Here is a 17,745-nt window from a genome sequence, read left to right on the forward strand (position 1 = left end):
AGAAAATGTAAAGATTATATATTTTTTAAAGTTTTTCAAAGTCAGACACAAAATCAAGTTCTCAGGTGAAGGCAATATATTTGAGAAGTTGTCTCAGTCCTATGAGAAAATGTGGAGAACGGATAAGAAAAGTCAAGGAAGGATGGATCAATGCATGTGTGACTAAGTGTGTTCAACTGAACCAGTGTCCCCAGGATACAGTTCTCACAGAAAAAGGGAGCCAGCAAGAAGCGTCAAAAGAAAAGGTCTATCGGGTAGACCAGTAGTTCTCAACTTGTGGGTTACAACCCCCTTTAGGGTTACATATCAGATATTTACCTTATGATTCATATCAGTGGCAAAATTACAGTAATAAAGTAGCAATGAAATAATTTTATGGTTGGGGGGTCACCACAGCATTGTAGTAAAGGGCCACAGCATTAGGAAAGGTGAGAGCCACTAAGGTAGACAGACAACATCTCTCTCCCATAACTAATTAGAAAATGGTAGCAAAGAAAGTAATCAGACAGTAAGATGTCATTAATAGCCTTGGATTTCACAGATGTTTAAAGTGCTTTGCCATGAAACACTCCTGACTTCTGCTTAAACAGCACAAGAGAAGTGGTCACAGGTCTGCTCTGCATTTCAGGTTCTGTGACTGCTTAACTGAGTTGCAGCCTGCTGGCTAGGGTATTTTCTATCAGCATTATGTATTATCTTCACAACAACTTCATGGGACAAGTAGTATAGTCCCAATTTTCAGTGAAATGGAAGCTCAGAAAACTTAAACTTAATTCATGTAGGATCGATCACTCAACCAAACAACCAAAGTAGAACCATAGGAATTCAGAGGTCAGAAAGACTCATGGTGTCACAATTACCTGTCAGTTAAGTCAAACCTCCTGCTGGGACATAAGAGGAGGAAGCAAAAAGTGGGCAAAGTGATACCTCCCTGCTCTTTTGTGCTCATGAAGGGACACACCTCTGAGGGACAGAGGGATCACCATCAGCATGAGCTTCATTTCCTTACTGATAAAAAGGAGCCCCAGAGAGGGGAGGGGCAAGAGAAGAAAGAGCTGGGAATAAACACATACAGGGTTCCAAGTCAGATGGGAAATCTACCTTTAAGGTTCCCTCCCAGATCCTGTAAACAGATTACAGTATAGAGGTAAGAACTAACCCTAACTCCCCAGCCTGAGCCTCAGGAGGCAACAAAGCTCCCAGATAAGGATGAAAAAGTGTGATGTGAAGGGTGGGGTCTGGGGAGGAGCAGAGTCCTTGACAGAAATGCCCTTCAGAAACTATGATGTATTAAATGGGCCCCAAGTGGGGCCGGGGAATGCAGCTTTTCCCTGGAAGCCTTCCAGTTAAAAATCACACTAACTGCCTGTGGTCATGCCTGAAAAATCATAGAAAGGCCTCTGATCAGCTCCTGGATTCCTCAGAGACTTCTTTCATTTGGAGTTTTGAAATCCAAACATAATTTTGTTCCCTCTTCCTTAGGCCTGGGAATTTCATTTCTTTTTTTTTTTTTTATTAGATATTTTATTTACACTTCAAAAAATATGGAACGCTTCACGAATTTGCGTGTCATCCTTGCACAGGGGCCATGCTAATCTTCTCTGTATCGTTCCAATTTTAGTATATGTGCTGCCAAAGCGAGCACGGGGAATTTCATTTCTATATGCAGAAGGGAAGGTCTCTTTAGGTCAAGGAGATTTTAAGCAGATTAATTATGTTTTAATTGTCACTGAGCCTTTAAGAGAGGGAGAAAAATAACAAATGATTTTTTTAATTTGGATAATAATGACAATATTTACTAGGTTAAAATAAATGTAACAAGCAACCTCTTTTGAAATTTAGTGATAGTGCCTGGTAATCTATATATCAATCATTGAGGTACCTATATCAATTCTTAAATGAAAAAGTTCTTACCCAACATGAACCTTGAACAATTTTATGAGCCTGACACAGAATTGAATTCATCATGGCCTTAGCAGTGACTGTCAAAGGGCCAGCTCTGACTAAGAATTATTCCCCAAATATTCCATTTTGAAGAATTATTTACAGATGAAAAATTTTTTCCTGGCCATTGTTAACAATAGGCAACATCATTGGATCTTAATGATTTATTACGGGTAGTAATAAATACACAGAAACATCATAAAATTACACAGAAATGTACAAAATATTGATAGCCCCAACCTGAAGTAAAGTTTATGTTCTCCTTATTAGATTATTTCTATCTTTTAAAGGCTACAATCTTCTCTGATTTCTCTCCCCACAAGTCATAGTCAGTCTTCAGTCCCTTCTACAAAACAATCACAGCCTAAAGACTTCCCAACAAGAGGTGTCCTCTGAGAAGACGGTTCTTCAATGAAGCGGACTGATACACATATATAATAATGAAAGGTTTTATTACATGTTGAAAGCTGGCATGTACAAATGTTCCCCAGGAATAGCCAGTTAAAGTCAAATGCATTCTTCTGATTTCCTAGAGTCATTTTTTTTTCATCTTACAAAAAGGAAATGAAGGAAGCAGGGGAAAAAATATAACAAATCCTTCTATAAATATAAGATCCTTTTATATTATGAAGTCTGTCTCTGTCCCTCTGTCTCTGTCTGTCTCTGTTTAACTTTGTCTCTGTCTCCCTCCCTCTCACTTTCCCTCTCCCTCTCTTCCTCTCCTCCTCCCTCTCTCCCTCATGCACGTTGTGTGTGTGTGTGTGTGTGTGTGTGTGTGTGTGTGTGTCTACTGCCAAGAAATAAAGATTAATCATTATAAGATAGCCATCTTATAATGACATCATGGCATCAATAATACTGAGGTTTATATCTGGATTTGTTTTCTGTCCATACAGGACATCCAGTGAAAAGGCATCTTGTGACAGAAATTAAGCATGTGGCAATGAAGAAACAAGAAGAAAATAGTTTACACAGTCCAAGTCAACTCTCAAGGGGAAAACAACAACAGCAACAACAACAAAAATGTACCCTTCAAAGCCTTGTCTAAATCCAGCTTAGCTTGCAGATAAAAGCACATAGGATCAGGTGTGTGAAGCACCCCACTAAAGGCTATTAGATCTTACGTTAAGGAAGTTTCTGCCAAGAAATGCTTATGGCATCTATCTGCTGGGTGTACAATATCCAGATCATAGAAACATACGTTTGTGAAGCTCACCATTTGGAAGGAGTCAGGTGCTGTGTGGTCTGCTGTTGCTGGGCCTGGACACAATCAGCTGGATGCTACTATTGTCTTCTACTCTTCATAAGCAGAGAGCAGACTCTCTGATTCTCCTCTGCACCACCAAGGCCTCCTCCGTTCCCTTTCCACCACTGCCATCTTGCTTCTCCGTCTTTACTGTTTATTCCCTTAGAGTCACGTCTGCTCTCCAGAGCAGTGTTTACACTCTTCCCTCTGCAGATGCACTAAAGGTACAAGGGACATCTGACACAGCATCCTAGGACTCTTCCCCTCTATTGCCTGGTAACAAACAAACAAAATATAAACAATGTGGTAACGTTTCATTCTAGAGAAACTAGGTCACTTGTGATTTCCAGAAAGATACATGCACAATTCCTCCCCCCAAAGAGCTGCAGAGACTTTAATTCAGAATGTTAGAAAGGAAACAAACACACAGGGCTAGCCTGACCTAAATATAAGAACTATTTAGTATAACCTGGGCCTCTAAACAGAATTCTGAGCATTAGGGGAGAATATCTGGGATTGGAATTAGAAAATAGCAAAGGCATTATAGTCGTAGAACTGTTACATGTCAGAGATCATTTGACCTGGCTGTGTCAGAGTTCCCTAGACTAAGGTTACTCAGGGTCATCTCTCCAGCTGAAGGTTGCCTAGCCTTAATTATTCAAAATAGCACGTTTTGGGTGGTTTGGTTGTTTTCTTCTGTTCTTTGTTGCTCTTGTCTTCTTTTTGTGACTTGCATAGCTTCTGCACAAAAAAAAAAAAAAAAAAAAAAAGCAAAACTGTAGCTACCAAACAACTAGAAGCTGTGTTACCAGGCTCTCCCCTATTTTATCCCTAACAACCATGACCTAGCCTGCGTCTTACCAGTCTTTATTTTTCATACACATGACCTGCTAATCCTCTCATTTGGGGCTCTCAGTTTAGAGACTCAGAAGGGAAGTACAGTTCTGTTCTTTCCTCCTTTCTCCTGCTCATTGGTTCCCTGCTCAATCCTTTAGCTCAACATAACAACAACCAGTATCTCCCATTCTCTGTTTTCAATTTCTTATCTCCATTCACTCCACAGGACACATAGAAACAAGAATGCAATCCTCACCTCCAACCAAGTTTATCGAAATCCTCAAGGAGAACACAGAGGCGTTTGAGTCTAGCTGATGATGTGGGGGGTTTGTTTGTTTTTGTTTTTCTGTTTGTTTTTGTTTTATAATTGCTCTGTTTATGATGCCAGGAATTGAGGATCTTTATAAGCAAAGACCTCAACTAACTGTTCTAGTACAAGGTTGACTACCAATAACTTTGACCACAGAGCCAGTGCAATGCAGACATACAGAGGTTCGGGTTCTGCACCCTCAGCAGTTGACATTACCCTGAAATGAAGCCATCCAGTCTGAGATAGTCTTAGAAGAATACAAGAACCTCAACACATAGCCATCTCTCCAAGGGTAGATGGAGCCAGCTGTCTCCTTAACTCTGCAGTCACCATGCCACGTGCTTTTGGAATCTTCACTTGCCTCCTGCTATGGAAAGATCTTGATTTCTCTTCAGTCCACCTCACTGCCATGGCTCTGTGCCTCCCACTTTGTACCCTCCTGAATCTGCACCACAGGACCTCGCCTCACCTCAGTCACCGCCTAGGCATGTGTTCCTTAGAACATCCCCAAATTTACCTTCCATCCATCCATTTCATTCTTCACACACAGATTTTCATTCCTCTGTATCTCTCATGCAGTTATTTCCCATTCTGCCTACTCTTAATCCTAACCTTCCATGATCAATCCAGTGGATCTGTTTACTTCCTCCCAGTTAATTTCCCTCTGCTGTCTCTTCCTTATGTGGCATTCTAAAGATTAAAAGCATGCATACCTTTTCTGGGCAACCTCCTTCATTCCCCAGTGGATAAGACCATCTCGAATATTTTGCTTGTAGTCCAGAATCCTCCATTAAGCATTTGGTCTGTGTGGCCTTTTGATTCTATAACCATAAGTGGTTCAGCAGCTCCACAAATGGACCATTTCCTCGATAGACTTTTCTCCTGAAAGGCAGTGACTTTTGTGACACGTTGGGAGTAGGCTGTTTTCTCCCAAGAGTCAAGAGCTTCCCTGTTTTAAAAACATAAGCAGAAGAATCAAAAATAAAGTGTTTTGTGGTTATCTTCCACTACTGGGGATATTCTAAGAAAATATAGACTCAAAGGCAGAAATACCACAAGTTTGAGGTCAGCGTAGTCTACATAGTAAATTCTAAGCCAGCCAGTGCTACATAGTGAGACTCTATTTAAAAAGGTGTGTGTGTGTGTGTGTGTGTATGTGTGCATGTGTGCATGTGTGCATGTGTGCATGTGTGTGTGTGTTCATGAATTATCTGATGTACAGCTTATGATAATATCTGTTATCTAGATTACTTTTCAAGAATTCAAAGACACATTATATTGACAACATCAACTCTTGATTTAGCATGCAAATGTCCAAGGGGTAACTGAAATAAAATTAAATTGTTTAGCATCTCTGCTTTTATGCTTTGTGTCTCCTTGACTATATGAACCTTTAGAGACCAGCTTATAACACAGTTGTTTATTTAGGTATGTTGATAATTTGATAATTTGAATTTTTCTGGAGCCATAATAAGGTCAAATTGACTAGGTCTCATCTTTTCATCTGGTTTCTCTTCCTCCCTAAGAAAGGAAAAAAAAAAAAAACCTCAACAGGACAGAAAACACTAGACCATAAAAGGGGTGGTAAGACTTGAGTTCCAGGAAGATCTCAATGTACTCCAAGAAAAGGTATGCCAAGTTCTCTCCCTGCTCACAATGGCCTCTCCCTTGTTATTCTCACTATTCCTGAGAGTCCTTAAGGACTTGGAGCCAACACCATGATTTACCAATGATTTCCCTCTTCTCCATCCTTTGGCATTTGAGTGAGTGTGCACTGTAGACTCTCATTGCTCAGTTTTAGTTTCATTAGCTTCATGACACCAAAAGGAAAAGGAGTCCACTTTAGGGGCTTCTCCTACCAAAGAAGAACCATCAAGCCATCCATAAAACTCTTTGGCCACCAAATGCTATAGACATTGTTACTATCTGATTGGACTGATTTATTGTGTATGTAGTATTATCTATATGCCTAGTATCAATCTAAGTGCTTTAGATACAGCATTGAATTAAATAGACAAAGCCTAGTGTCCATTTAGTAGTAGAATGTTCAACTTTGAATTGTGTTCTTCCCTGTATGTTGAAATCCTAACCCTCAGCACAGAATAATATAACTTTTTTTAGAGATAGGATTTTTGCAAAGACAAGATAAAGCCTTTAGGGTGGACCCTAATCTAGTATTGCTAGTGTCTTTATAAGAAGAGAAAATTTAGACTCCAATACAGAAGGAAGACGGTAAGAAGACAGAGAAAAGTTAGCTGTCCACATTTCAAGGAGAGACATCAGAGAGAATCCAAGCATGCCAACACATTAATACCCAACTTTTAACTCCCAAAGTATGAGAAAATTAATTTCTGTTATTTACCCTGTCTGTAGTACTTTGTTGAGTCATCCCTGGAAAAACAAATAAAAAATCTTTTTTCTTTTATGTTTTAAAGAAAAGAAAATTATAGAAGATAAAAATGATAAGAAAAAAAAAAAGATGAGGCATGAACAATTGATAACCAGGAAAGGGAGCAACCCACCATGTTCTAGAAGTGTTCTTCACGTGTAGAAAGAATGTGGGAAAGAAAAGGAGACAGAATAGGAAGTGGAGCAGTGGGTATTCCCAAGGCTGAAGACATAGAGTTGGTCTTTCTGTCAGAGTCTTCACCTCAGCACTATTAACACTTCTTATCAAATAATCCTATGATGTAAAGTGTATTACAGGGCTTTAGAAGCCTCCATGAACTCTGCCTAGGAGACACCAGCAGAGGCCTGGCTCTTCCATGCTACCTCACTGTAGCAACACTGTTGCCACCAAGTGTCACCTGGACACAGATCTGTCTCTGCTTTAGAATTAATGCCACAGATGAAACAGAGAAACACTGAAACCGTAATCGGGCAATCACATCGTTCCAATCATGTTCTCCAAATAAATATAACAAGAACGAATTGGGTCAGGGGAGAACAGAGGGAGAAGTGGTGAAAATCTAGGCAAGTTGCCCAAAAGAAAAAAGAAGATAGGTTCCAGAAATACAGATGTGAGGCTCAGAAGAATGTGTGGTATGTAAGGGCAGGGAGAGCCAAGACACAGCTATTCTTTGGTTAGTGTTTTAAACACCCAGAGAATGCTACTGGGAAGAAGAAGCAGGTCTGGGGAATGTCAGAAGCATCATTTGTTCTTTTCTAAATATAGAACTGTCTTCTTAAAAACTACTTGCCCCTATAGAAGAGATGCCAGTAAGAGATGCATATGCAAATCCAGGGCCCTAAAGAAACATTAGAACCAGAGATAAAAACTTGAGATTGTCCTCATCTGGAGTGGCACTTAAAGCCACAGAATCATATCACATCATCTAAGGATATCATTAGAAGAGTAACAGTAATTTTCTTCACCTGCTTCTTTGATGTATTAGCAGTACATAGTCTTTTAAACAATTTTGCCTATTTCAAATGTTTTCCATTCTGTCATACAGAGGATAACTTTAATACTATGAAGATTAGTAGTCTAGCTAATAGAAAAGCCAAATCATTTTTCCTGTGTGAATTCCTTTACAGCATGCCCTTTAAAATAAAAAAAAAAAAAAAAAAAAAAAAATCCTGGTACTCTGAAACTATAGGACTACACATAATCCCCACAAAGATGGGCCTAATCGCTTTCCCCAACTCTCCTCAAGGCTGAAACTCTCAGTAAATCCAGAGTAATCCGTATTACTAACTGAGGACTCACTAGACTAATGGAGGCTCAACCACACTATGGAATTACTGAGGTACTTACTAAAGTATTCGGCATGGACCTGAAGCCAGACTGGTTTTCCTAAGTCAAGAGCAGGGGCATTAAATCTGCCAAGATCCAAGAATTCCTGCCCAGCTGGCTGCTTCATGTTCACCAAAAGGAGGACAAGGACCTTTATATAAAACTTTAACTATCAGCAACCATTGTACAAAAAAGAAGAGACTATACACTCTTTATCTATTTCAGAGCCAGCACAAGAGGAAAAACCCTGAGGTCTGGTTGTATTTCTTTTATTCTTTGTGGTGTCAGGGACCAAACCAACACCCTCTTACATAGTAGACAAGCACCCTTCTACTGAATTCTAACCCCTCATTTAATGTCTATCTTATCTTCTAGGAAAAGGACCCATCCCAGAGAATAACAGACTCTTACGCATAAATTAACTATTCCTCCCTTAGTAGGAAATATGTGTGAAATGGGAAGAAACAAGAAAATGTCCCTTGGGTGCTTCCCAGAAAGAATGGAAGGAGAGACGGGGCTTCCCTTTCATGTGAATGAGGGTGAAACGAGATTTCCCATTAGAATCCACATGACTTTTTTTATTATCAATTTCAGAAACCATCACACTTTCATGCTTGGTACTAATAAGCAACATGCAAGCATCTTCACTTCATTTTTCAGGACTGGTACTCCATGATAGGCTGAGGACAATGGATTCAAGAAAGGTTTAAAGCATCTTGAGATGGACATTTCTCTGAACTAAGTGAAACTGGCTACTTAAAAGGCACTTCTAGATCTGATACAGGTCTTAATGTAAACAAGTTAGACCGATTGAACCTATTTTGTTTATTAACAATTATATCCAGAGTAGCAACAAATCAGAAAAAAAAAAAAAAAAAAACAAACATCTGGTCTACCACCTGGCACTGTGAGAATGTGCTGAGTATTCAGATATAAAGTTGGTCTCCATCTTTAAGAAGTAGCCAGAGAAATGTCTGCAGAGGATTGTGACAGATGACATGGGTATTCTTTAAAATATCCTGGCTGCTCTCCTTTCCGTGATATCCCTCCATTCAGAGGTTTATATACCATGCTTTAGCCAAGTGGCTTGCTTTATATTACTACACGGAAGCATAATTGACATTTGTCACTTACAAGCAGTAGTTTTAAGAGACAACATGCAGTCACTGGGCTCAGTTTCCCTTATCTGTACTCCAAGTAGAAACTACATTGTCACCCTAGATTACTCAATGAGGACCTGGAGCAAAACTTCACCTGAGCCGTAATGGGCATGTAACTTGAATAAAAACTCCTACTAGAGTTCAAGTTACTTTAAGGATGAGTGTCATTTGTTACCAAAACATAACTTAGCTAAAGGGATTGATACAGGTGTTATTGCACATGGCAACCTCTTTAACAATGAGGATGTGGTAAACAAGCCTTTCAGAAGCAAACATCTTTCTATGAACTTGGACACATATAAAAGAGTCTACTTGGAAATGCAGAAGAAACTTACAGGGCATTGTGTAGGGATGGAAAATTGCCTTGAGTAATAAGTGTATTCGTATAGAAAATTCAGACTATGCCATAATAGTAGCTGGATCCTCAATCTCAGAAACTCACAAAATAAAAACTCATTTCTCATCTACACAGATCCAAGGTAGGTTGATCAGATAGCTTAACTCTATACAATGGCTCAGGGTTCAGCATGGACTTAACTTGTGATACTACCATGCTTTAATCCTGCACTTTCAACCTCATGACGAATACATGGAAGATCTTACAGGAGCTCTTCCTGTGCCAGGCCAGGTAAAAGTAAGGCATGAGGCCCCATGTGTTCCATATATATCTCTTCACTATCATCCCCAGACACAAGGAAGGGTGGAGAACAGAACTTCCCTTAACCAGAAAAAAAGGAAAATGGTTTCACCAGCAATATTTTATCTTCCACAGCTATACTTTTATAGGGAAAAAAAAAAGACATAAAAGACAAGACGTGAAAAGGATAGTGCAGCCACTTAGGCGGTAATGGGCACATGTATAAACAGGAATAGGAAGTCCAGTCTTTGAGGGAGATAAGTTAGAATACAAGCAGATCGCAACCTTGTTAAGCTACTGCCACAGGATGTGCTGTGCGTGGGAACCTAAAAACCCAAAGAGCTTTCTGTTAGAGATAGTGGGACCAAACACAGGCAAAAAAAAAAAAAAAAAAAAAAAAAAAAAAAAAAAAATGCTGCAGAAAACCGGAGCTCATGGACACGACTGCTATAAGGGACAAATGAACACTGCTAGGAAGATGTTCAGGCCCAATCTCCCTGCATGCAAGTGGTGATGTGAGGAAGTGAACTCCAGTGGTTTCTATATTTAGCACTGGTGAAGGGTTGTGTCCTTCTCTGTGCCACGTAAACTCTGGAATTCTTGGGGATTTTAAGTGGAGAGCTTCAAAGTAAAACATGCAGCTGGTCTAGCAAAGGAATTAAGGGAAAAGAAAAAAGAAAAAGAAAACCACCATGCCCATTTTTGAATAAGAAATGTGTTGAACACTTCATTCTGGTTTTGTAAAGAAGAATATAGAAATGGCTACAGATCGAAAGAAAAAGGCAAGAATTCTGATGTAGAAAAGTCAGTAATATACTTTTACTAATTCTACTTTTTGATTAAAATTTATGTTTAATCACTAACACCAAATCTTGCAGCAATACAAAACAGTTTAGCTGGCCCCTGCATGGCACACTAAATAATGAATTTTAGTGTGAGCTGAATTCGTTTTAGAAATTCAGGGTCTTGAAAACAGAGCAAGATTTTTGTTGCAAATAGTAATAAACAAGTGTGTCTGGAGGACACCCTTCCAGGACACATTTAAAGTTCTCGTGTGACTGTGGGTGTCTGATCAAAGTTCTTATGTAAACAGGGTCTGTATGTGAGAATACTCTCAGAGGTCGAATGTGGAACTTCGTTACCAATGGAGCAAAAGGTGGGCACCCAGCCAAGCAGTCACACGGGACTGAAACTGATGTTCTAAAGCCTGTTGGGCTCCCCACAACCTTCCCCGCTTGCTCAGCCCACTCAAACGCAAAACCAAATGAGGTGCTTCTCACCTGTGAGTTGCCCCTACGCAAACCCCAAGTTATATCTGATTTAATCTGAGAAGGTCTTTTACACAGAGATGACACTGGCTCAAACACGCCTCCTTCATGAGAAAAGATGGCTTCTCTGACCCAAAGCATGATTTTTCCCTTGGCAATGCTAAGATTATTTTCTTTTAGTAAAAGAGAAGCAACAGGGACTTGTTGAGAAAGCCAACTGTTACTTTATATATCAAATCAAGTAACCCAAGGGCTTTGTCATTATTACAGGGATCTACCTGTAACTCTAGCTCTCTGGCCCAAGAGGAATAGTAACCATGATATCTCTGATTAACTCAACTGCTGGACTGCACTGACATGGCCGCCAGAGGCCCTAAGACTCTTTCTCTAGCATTGCAGGGCCTCCTGCTCTGCTGAATGGATGAGGACCTATTTAACTAGGATCTCTAGCCTTAGGGCTGTTGCTCATCCCACACAGATATTAAGAGAACCACCTAACTGTAAGGCCCTATGCACACCACACAAGTAGCTCCCATGGCAGCTACAAGGCCCTCAACTATAATGACTGCTGCTCTTCCATCCCTGGTGTTACAGATTTTTTGTTCCAGGTTTATTCCTAAAGAAGGATTAGTATTTTAATGTATAGTGTTTTGTTTGGGTGTTTTTATTTTATTTGGGGGGGGGGGGGCGGTTGGGTTTGTTTGTTTTTGTTTTTTACACAGATTTCTATTTATTCCTAAAATTCAGTCCAACCCATAACTGTGCATGGAGAATTATGATTCCAACAAATAAAATGAGAAAATCAGTTTCTTTCTTAAGTCACAGACCACATGGGTCGATAACATTTACATTCACATTTATAGAATAAGTAGGTCCTTTTTTAAATGAACTAGTATTATTTCTTTTTTTTAATTAGATATTTTATTTAGTTACATTTCAGATGTCATCCCCTTTTCCCATTTCTCCCCCCACCCAGAAACCCCCTATCCAATCCCCCTCCTCCTGCTTCTATGAGGATGTGTCCCCACCCACCCACCCACTCCCAACTCCCTGCCCTCAAATTCCCCCACACTGGGGCATCCAGCCTTCATGTGACCAAGGACCTCCTCTCCCACCTTTGTCTTTTGTTTTTGTTTTAGGGAAAAACTCTAAAGTTCATTGGTAATGTCTCTTAGTCAACTATTAAACCAAGAAGATAATCCAATTACGTTTTTATTATTTATATGCAATGTAAGCCTGGGAAAATAAAAGGCAAATGATCTTAAAGCCTTCCATGCATCACTTCTTAAGATAGGAAATCTTAAGGTATATATTTCCCCCCAACTCAGCTATGGCTCATTAGAGTGATGTTGTAATTGGATCGATCTAAAAGTGACCCACCTGATGACTGTGAGCAGGCATCTAAGTCACCATAATTCTACCTCAGTGATGCTCCTCGCCAATACCCAACAATATGGCCCCTCCTATTTTCTTTCTATTATATTCCTTTGTCTGAACTCTGTTCAGGAATACTAATCCTACAATGTCTGTCTCCAATTAGCCCCAGTGACCCTAATGCAAACAGCACTCCTGGCCCTTCCTACTATAGCAGATTTTCTAAAAACAATATGCAAATAAAACTTCCAGGCATTGTGCTTAGCCTTCCTGCACTCTGTGCTAGCCCTGGAAATGAAGAGTTGAAGAAGACACTACTACAGTCTTCAAGTGGCTCTATATTTGTCAAACCGGCAAACCACTGAACATCACAGTGTTGGAATGCTCTAGATTACTGCACAGGGTGCTGACAGTTCTTAGAAAAACATATTAATTGGAAAAAACCAAGGAATTCCCCAGTTTGCACCAAGGGCAGCACCTTACAAAGCCTTCAGTGGATTCAGGGAGGCACAGGGACAATCTGAGCTTGAAGGAAAGGGAAAACCATGTTTCACTTGGTTATTTGGTTTTCCCTTCTGACAAGTTGCCAGAATCATTACTTTCAAGGACAAACTGCTGTTCTAAGGCAACCTGTGCAGTAAAGTTTTCCAGGAAAAAAAAAAAAAAAAAAAGAGCTGAAATAACTGCATTATCCAGCATGCAACTAAAGAACCTAGATTAATAAACTATAATGGGATATCAAAAGAGCAATGGTAGACTGGGGTAATTTTACAGCAAAGTTTCAGAGTAATTAAGTTCCCCCAATGCCAAAGGATTCTTCATTATATATAAAAACACTCCTAAATACTTCAGAAATTTTCCGAGGTTAGAACCTAGAAGAGAGCCACACTTTTTTGTTACCTATGCAAAATTTCAGCTTGATAAATAACCCTGGGGGTGAGACGTGACCTTAAAACCTTTCATATATCTTCCTATGCTTCTATCAGTACAGGAGACCTTGTGAAACAGGCATATTTTAGGAGGCTTCAGCTATGCCCAGACTTAATTAATCACACTTGATTTTTATATTGTTGCGGTTTTGATTTTAATGCAAGTATCCAAAGATGCCATCATCTTCTGAACTGGTGACACAGGGCACAAGAGGATTTGTTGAGAGGCGAGAAAGCAGAATTGATGAAAGCTGACCAGACACATTGGCTTTCTCAAGCTTATGAAACACCCCAGGAATGACAAACGCTGCAACCACCCAGTCACTCTCCAGCCCTACTCAAGAGTCTTTACATGTAGGCTTATGGATCTTGCTAGCCTTTGTAGGGTCTCACCTCCTTTACAGCTGAGCTTCCCCAAGCTACAATTCTTCTACTTCTTCACCACAAATTTCTTCCACTTAATACAGAACATCCTACCTTCTATGTAAGATAAAGGTCATACTTAAAACCAAAGAGTTTCACAAAAACAATAACCTCCTTGTTCCCCACTTCTCTCTACCGTACAACCTCTTCACAGGGGAAACAACTGCAAGAAGGAATCTTGGTTTGAATAGAAATTGATTAAAGCACCTTTTTTTTCCAGTTTCAACACTACATCTTCTAAACTCTTAGTTTCCAGTGACCTTTTAAAAAAAATCAAATGAATAAATTGCAACAATTGAAAAGAATAAAAGAAAAAAATCTAACTTTAAATGCCATGTAACAATTTGCCAGTTCTTGTTTTTTGTGTTTTTGTTTTTTGGTAAATTGAGACTGAAATTCCAAGGAGTGATAGCCTCCACATTCACCATCATAACTCACCAGGGATATTGCCACCCTTAAAATGCTGAAGCAACCATGACTGATAGCCCAGAAACTTCTCCCAAGAATGTTATTCCATACTTAGAAACCTACTAAAAAAAACTTCCAGGGACGTTTGCAGCTATAGACATAATTATCTATACTGGAAATACACAGGAAGACTTTTCAATGATTGAACATGCATTTATACATATATGTACAAATATATACACAAATATATGTATACAATCACCTCTCTCTCTCTCTCTCTCACACACACACACACACACACACACACACACACACACACATACCACATCACATTTTGCTACCTGGATATATCCCTAAACACTTCAGACTTGTGAAATGAAATAAAAAGATACAAACCACAACTCCAAACTGAGTTAATTCCTTCACATAGGTTGGGACAATAGTGCCTACATCCCCTCCATCAGTAGTGTCACTCTCTGACTCCTTAACTGCCAGATTTGGGGCCTGTGCTCCCCTTCCAACACTGCCTTTTCCACAACCTTTCTGTCATTCCCTAAAACACCACTAGTGTTAAGCTTTTGCACCTACCAGAATTCTAATGGAAGTTTATAAGGGAGCTAGCGAGATAGTTCAGGGAAGAGTGTCTACTGCTCTTTCAGAAGACCCAAGTTCAGATCCCAGCAACTGTGAGCAGCATGTCACAACCTCCTATGACACTAGCTGCAAGGGATGTGACACCCTCTTCTGTCCTTCATGTCCACCCATGCACATATGGAATACTCACACACGCACACGCACTGTTAAATAAAAAAAATTAAAGTGAATCTTTTTTTTTTAAAGGGAAGTTCAAGCGGGATTTTGGAAAAGCTAACAGACTCATGGGAGTATTAGTCACTGCCATCCTCAAGTTTACTGACCATCTTCACCACACAGAACACCCCCCATGTGCTCCAGGGCTCCTCTGCTGCCTCCTGAGCAGCTCTGCACTGGTGCCCCACCTTTCACTTTTCAATGCTCTCCTTTGGGCTCTCCATGTGAGTGGAGTTTTAACACTGTACCACATAGAGTCAGTCACTTCTCTCCATGTGTTCTACTTTCTGAGCAAAAGGGCTGTAGGGAAAAAAATAAGGCTGGGGATCCCAGGGTTCCTCCCACCATGCTGTGGGTAGTCTGCTGGGAACGCTCTGGGTTCCTCCAGCTGGAAGTTGGCCCTGGCTGCTCATTAACTAAAAGCCTCTCCCCGGCTCCTCACGGTTCCTCATGGCGGCGCGGCCCCAACACACGAGGAAGTCCTTGGGTTTCCAAAACCGGTTTATTCACATGGCAGACGGTGGATGGATCTGGATGCATACCCCCCAACCCCAGGATCGACCTGAGTTAAAAGGGGAGGGGAGAAAGGGGGAGGGGCTGGAGAGGAATGTTTAATCGGCTCCACCTCTGGCCTTCAGGTACCTCATTAGTATGTAAATCTCTCTAGGGCCTGTTGGAGCCCTCCACCTGTATACATGACTGAAGGGTGAAGGTGGAATGGAGATTAGACCTCTTGTTAGGCCCAACAAAGGGCTCATTATGGTGATTTTTTTTCTAAGCAAAACATATTTGTTTAACATGGATTTATATCATAGTTAGGGAGAAAAAAAAAAAACATAGAAAGGACCGTAGTAGTGTAGAGTGAAAAATTATAAAGGCCATTTTATGAAATATGTGTAGATTTTTTCCGCCTTACAGAACTCGGAACTGAAAATAAGATTTCAGGCCTTCACATTCCAGGTGAAGGACACTTGCTGGATTACATTCCCCAAGCCTCGCCCAAGGCAGGAAGGCATTCCTGATTACAGATAAAGATGCTACCACCTAGGTGGGACCATAGCCCTATAGCCGGAAAAAGTAAAGATAGTAATCTGAAATGGCAGAATAGGACACAATAGCATGGTGAAAACCACATTTTTGAGAAGAATGAGTGTGCAGAGTGATCTCACATGACTCTAGATCATTTGAGCTAGATTCTCTGAAATGTTCCACTGTTCTTGGTTACCCCTCCCTTGGTCTTCCCAGTGCTATGTTCAAAATTTGTAAAACAACCAATCATGTGTAAGCGCGCGAAAATGCCTTCCTTCCCCCACCCCATGCTATAAAAGACCCTTTATCCCACCACACGTGGCCAAAAACCCTGCTCTTGGAGCTAAAGAGCTTGTCGTTTTTGACCGCCGGCTCCTCCCCTAATAAACCTCTGCTGATTGCATCCAGGTATGGTTTCTTGTGATTTTTGGGTGGTCGCGATTCCGGAGGCTTGAGGAAGGGTCTCCGGAGTATGGGGGTCTTCAGTAGATTTTGTTGGGGTGTGGTGTGTGTGGGGGCATGGGTCCTGTTGGATTGAATTCTGGGTCCCACATCTGCCACCTCCAAGGGGCTAGGGCCATGGCTCAGAGAGGCAGAGGAAATTTGGCTGTGTTTACTCCACACCAGTGCAGGGCACATGTCAGGCTGTGAGAAGCTGTGAGACTCTGCTCTGGAGGTGGAGAGAACACAGTCTGGGGTCCCACAGGGGCTGGAGATCTCGGGTTGGGGGTCCCCAGACTAAGGCAGCAGGGAACCCACTGGTTCTCTGGCCCTTGGGCTCTCAGGCGCTGCTGAGAGGCTTAGGAAAGGCTGAGGGCGGGGCGTACGGGCTGCATTGACCCGCAGCTGAGGGGGAGTGGGAGGTGCTCTGGCTGCATCCCGCAAGGATAAGACTCTTGGTAACAATGACTTATGTGGCTGGATTTCCATGGCTGGAATGTAGAGAGATCATCACCGGACAATTAGACAAAGCTCTTTAGTTGAAGACCTTCACGGTTCCCCACGGTGAGCCCCAAAGAAGAGAGATAGTCCATGGTCTTAAGGTATTTATTCTCATGGCAGAAAATGGATGAAGCTATACTCCATATTCTCTGGGCAGGTCTGAGGTTAAATACCTTTTGTAAAGAGGAGGGTCTGTGAAGGAATGCTTAATTGGCTACACCCTTTGGCCTTTAGGTATCTCATTAGTATGAAGATCTGTCTTGAGGATCTGCAGCCTGTAGTCATGCCCTCTACCTGTGCTACCCGATGACCACAAACCCCTTTATGGGAGGCTGTAGCTATGTGAAAGGAGCCAGGGGCCCAGGAGCAAGGCTATAATCCTACTGTCTCTGAGGGTCTCCAGGGTTCAAAGCCTGTTCAACCAGGTACCCAGCTGTCTCTCACAGCCCACTGCCCAACAGATTTTTGTTTAATGTTCTTTTTTAACTACAGAGAGACAGACAGACAGACAGACAGAATAAACACACTGAATGTCTGAAACAACATTCATGCCTACTGACATGCTTTCACTCTCTTGATCTCAATCCACATTCTCCTTACAGCATGGTGATTTCAAAATCACAATTCAATACTTCCCTGCTTGAAATTCTTTCCCCAGACACTGCAGTCTCTGGCCCTGACCTTTCTCAGCA

The 17,745-nt window shown here is 41.0% G+C and overlaps 1 non-coding gene across 1 annotated transcript; it reads right to left on the reverse strand.

Annotated features, from left to right (window-relative positions):
• Positions 1 to 1,538: 1,538 nt before the first annotated feature.
• LOC117716691 (U6 spliceosomal RNA) lies at positions 1,539 to 1,645 on the reverse strand. Its single transcript, XR_004607790.1, has one exon. It is a non-coding gene; the product is annotated as a U6 spliceosomal RNA (small nuclear RNA).
• Positions 1,646 to 17,745: the final 16,100 nt, after the last annotated feature.

Source organism: Arvicanthis niloticus, chromosome 10 (genome assembly GCF_011762505.2).
Source record: "Arvicanthis niloticus isolate mArvNil1 chromosome 10, mArvNil1.pat.X, whole genome shotgun sequence".
In the NCBI taxonomy this organism is placed as follows: Eukaryota; Metazoa; Chordata; class Mammalia; order Rodentia; family Muridae; genus Arvicanthis; species Arvicanthis niloticus.